This window comes from Ceratina calcarata, unplaced genomic scaffold, assembly GCF_001652005.2.
Source record: "Ceratina calcarata isolate Rehan_Ccalc_2016 unplaced genomic scaffold, ASM165200v1 scaffold43, whole genome shotgun sequence".
Lineage (NCBI taxonomy): Eukaryota > Metazoa > Arthropoda > Insecta > Hymenoptera > Apidae > Ceratina > Ceratina calcarata.
In genome coordinates, this window is record NW_017166721.1 from 22,189 (window position 1) to 27,107 (window position 4,919).

Below are 4,919 nucleotides of genomic sequence, written 5' to 3' on the forward strand. Positions count from 1 at the left end.
TTCTTGTAGAGGACGACGAGATCTACAATTTCTGTATAAAATTTTTTCGCTAGCATTAATAGTTTACGAGTTATTGGCGAAAAACGAAAAAACAGTTTTTTGCAAATTACTCGTAAACTATTGAGGCTAGCGAAAAGTTTTTATACAGAAATTGTAGATCTCGTCATCCTCTACAAGAAAGGTCTGATGCAATTTTCCCGTAGATCCAATGGTTTGGAAGTTATTGGCAAAAAACGAAAATTTGGAAGAAATTGAAGGGGTACCCCTTGGAAAAATCTCGGAAAAATCGAAAATTGTTTTTTGTTGTTTATTATTAGCAATGTTCTTCCGTCGTCTGATTTCTTTTAAAAAAATGCGTTTCTAAAGTACATGAACTTTTGGGATTGACTGTATAGTCAATACATCCTTGTGGTAAGGATGTGAATGTATGTGGTAATAAATGTTAACATGCATTAAGGAAAATATGTGATTCAATTTTGCTGGAGTAAAAGTCGAACGAATGGAGAAACGTGCTCGTGTAAGAAAACCCAGTTTTCTATGTTCGCACAAGCACATCCCTCTTGTTCTCTAATATTCTCATCTATTCTATACTTAAGCCAGTTTGCGAACAAATTATTGAAGATCTACTTGAAGATAGATCAGACAAGAATCGCTTTTAGTTTTATAATAAGGAAATTCGTGTCGGAAGTTTCATTAGAACAAATTAGCTATGAAACTAACAGTCGGAAATACTGTGCATACCACAATCGGGTAACTTCTAGAAGCTAACTTTGATAGGGGCCGTGCGCAACAATCGTTACAGTTGCAGACGAGGAAAAGCGGCGTTCACCGCACCTACGAAATCGTTCGTGCACGTGGAGAACGACACACACGGCGTGCGAACTTTTAATTGGACTTGCCCGACTCTTATCCCCGACATATATGTCAGAAACTTATATAAAAATATTTATATTTTACAATCGATAATTCTGTGAAGATTAAAAATCGTATGAAAGATATTTGGAAGTCTACGACACGACGATAAAATGCAAGAAGTAGTTCGACATGTACACAGATTTCGTTTCATTCCCCTCAGAAATCAGTACAGAATTCTGTTTCGATGTAATTGTTAGTCATATATACGCGTAAGCATAAACAACGAGAGCTGCAAGTCTATTCAGGCCTTTCACAACCGTACACGAACGTTTAAGCTTGTCCACTAAGGTAATAACGGCGTAAAGGGTACACACTTACACCCGCTGCTCTGTGTACGCGTTCAGTTTGATCTAAATCTGTCGAAGGATACACCGACAAACAATCCCCTTTGAGATGAATACAGTTTCGGATGAACAACAAAGTTTCAAGCGTCAGCATCTGTCTAGATTTCGATTCATTGGAAATTCATCGTTCCGGGTACTGTGAATTCGGTGAGAACAAAATTACAGCAGTTTGCGCGACGTCAAAGGAGTCGGTTTAAAAACTACCTGTTTGACGATACAAAAAGAAATATGACGACCCGATGAATAAGTAGACGGAAGGAAAACGCTGACAAATATCTCTACGTATTTCATGGCTTGTATGATACGTGGTCGAACGTTTTTGTGAAAGTTTCGGAAAACTGAAAAAGATTGGATTCGTCTAAAAGTATACTCGAAGCTTAACAAGACTACTCTATTGTAAGATACCTATTTTATACCCTTTCAAGTAGTAAAAGTTAAACCTTGCAGGAACTTCTCGTTTTCGAGTTATAACATAAAATTCGACGGGAAGCTCGAGCGGCAGGAAAAGTTTTCAAACTAAATAAACGCTTTTCATAGGAAGGTTATCTATCTCCCTACTTGAAAAATTCGCTTCAAGCTTAATTCAAGTGAATTCCGTTCGATTTTCACTAAAGAATACCTTTTGATATTTTGTAATCAACATTTCTTGTTTTTAATTTCATTTTATTAATTATCACTTTAGAGTGAGCATTACTTTGATACATCAAGAGAAGCGTATATACAGAACGATTAATTAAATCGTACTAATTACGTTCAGGCTTGCAAAACAAATTACAGCAAGGTGGAGGTACGAAATTTTATTCAAATTAACGCACTTGCCTCTGGGACGTCTTTCATCTTCCTTAACGACATTGCTTTTCAAGTTAAAAGGACTCGAGTCAACGAGAGCAGAAAATTCATCTTTATCAACACGAAACGATCCATGTAGTTGAATCACTATCTGATCTGTTACAAGGTAAATAGTTAACCATCCTTATAGGAAAGCTAAAATCAATGCATCAAAGAGTTGATCAAAGTCGAATTGACTACTAGTCTTCCAAAATGAACCCTCAACTTTCATACATATATGTACATGCCTTTTATCTAATCGAAGTCTTTTAAGAAACAATACTTGGTTTGAGAAAGGAGAAGATTTTTATTGAATGGACAGTGTCTTACGATAAATGCGTAGAGAGTTTCTCTTTATTATAGTTGTTCATTTCAAGTGGTAGTTTTTACCGATTTACCGTGTGTATTAACTCGTAGTATTTACTTGTACTACTTGAACGAAGATACCTCTGGCGACGAGGCGTCCACAATCATGTTACCGAATCTATTAAATTGTTGGTGTCTAATTCGATACGTGGCTTGATCGAAAACGATGTATCAAAGGGTTAATCAAAGTCATACCATCCCTCCTTCAAAGGCTTCCGATTGACCTCTGTTTTTCCTGCCTTTCCTACGTCCCTCTACTTACTCTCCTTCGGTCCGGCTTGGCTCCGGCTCTTTTCACGTACGTCCACGGGCACGCGGACCGTGTCTGTACACGAACACAGGCTCGCCAGTTATAGCCGTCGCGGTGCTAAGGGTAGTGGCTGTCTCTGGCAGCGTATAGATAAATGAGACTCCGGTCGGTGGTTTCTCTGTGGATAGACGGCCAACCATCTCGTGCTATTTACACAACCACGAGAGCCGAGATTCGGTTTCTTTCTCGAGGCTGTTTGTACAGTGTCGAGAATGAGGGATGACGAACGGGTGCAAACGAGAGAGAGAGAGAGAGAGACGTGGGTGGAGATCGGAAGGTGTGTACAGCGGGAGGACGCCGGGAAAAGAGGGAAAGGATGAAGCGCGAGTAGTGAACATCGGTGAAACAACTTCGAGACCTTTTGCCGAACTACGACCACCTGAAACTTTGACTTAATGAGAATGGTGCCATCGCACAAAGATGCTTCTTCGCCCTCATGCATCGCTCTCGCCGTCCCTTTACGTGCCCGCGTTCCTTCTTTGTTCTATCATTCCCTCGTGCTCCCAGTTTTCCTTGTACGGTGGACGTAAGCAAATTCATGGTTCGCTGCGTTTCCAAAGTATTAGCGACGTTACATTTCGAAGAGTAATCTTTTGCATTGATATCTCACCATCGGCGAGCATTATCATTACGAGAAACGCCGGGAAGAAATTGTAGACATTAATGCGTGCTTCGCGTGTTCCACTCCATTTCCGTAATCGTCATTATATTTCTAGCTTCGAACAATAATATTTTCTGATTGTCCCCGTATACCTAAACGAAATCATACTTGATTCAATGGCTGTTTTCTGTATTCTTAGAGCATCGAAAATTGATATACGAGAGTTTTTCTTAAGAGAGAGCGAGGAGAACTAAAAATTCTGTTAATTACTATTACCTTTACTCGTTGTTAAAACTTGTCGGAAAATTGCTGGAAGTCTTCTTACGCACCGTAAGTTCTCCGGCATAAGAGTTTAAGGACTCTCTCTCTAGGAGGTAATTAATAATTAAATGAGCGAGAAGGGAGATCATAATGCCGCGTTGACGAAGCGATGTTTGCTTTGATCGCCGGGGAAACTCTGCCGCGAATGTTCACGCTGATAAACCGAGGATCTTGGAAGAAAGTTTCAAGGATTCGAGGCACGAGACCTTCGAGGAGAAGCGCCGCGGAGTGATTCAGAGTGGAACGGCCGGCGGAGAGAGAAAAGGAGGTAGAAACCGCGAGACCTCCTAATTAGCGGCGTTCAACGTTGCGGAAGGTAGTAGCTTTCGTAAGCTGCGAGAGGAACAAAAATGCGACGGCGTGCTGGCAGAAATTCAGATTACACACTTATAGTTCGCGGGAGGGGATGGCAGAGGGAAAGAAATTATTCAGCTGGATTCATGGAAAATCTCATCTCCGAGCTAGACGCTATTTCCGGTGGTTGATTGGAAATCTTGGCCCGCGATTTACAAAGGCGGCAGCTGTTCCTAGACGTTTCAAGGCTAAGATTATTTTCCGCAGGAAAACGGCTCCGGAGAGGCAGAAACATGAAAGGAGATTACCATCACCCGTTCGTCGTATTGTAATCGCAAATGTGTAATTACGTGGCAGTCAAAAATATTTTAATTAAAATTGCTTTAATGAAAATCTATCGGAACTTTCGAACATCCGTCGATGTTTACGTAGAAGCTGGAATGCCTGTCGCAATGCATAAATAATCGATCCATCTAGATCTCGTCGGTCCAACTGATGGCATAAAAATTAGTAATAAGAGTCGAACATAGCCGCATGCAAAATGAATCGACGGTAATTCCGATGTCTGATTAGTCACTTTTAAAGACTTTTCAGACGCTCACATTCGCGCCGGGTAATTGCAGAGCCGAAAAATAGCAGCTGTTTTTAAGTCACGAGCGTCATGAAATATTCATTAGCATTTGCGACCTGGGAACAACGGCTTTCGTTTCTCTAACCAAAAAGCACTGCTTTATATTCAAATTCTCGTCAGTCTATTTTAAAGTCAAACTGTTTATCGCCGCGGCTATGTAAACCTTTGATGTACACGTGAGTAGGTGTAAGATTGCTCGGGAACGACATTACCGCTCACACGTTCCCGTTAATACTATGACAGAATTTCAATCGTAAAATGAATTACGGAGTTAAATATTGCAGGTTTAATAAGTTTCGCAGAGTTTCG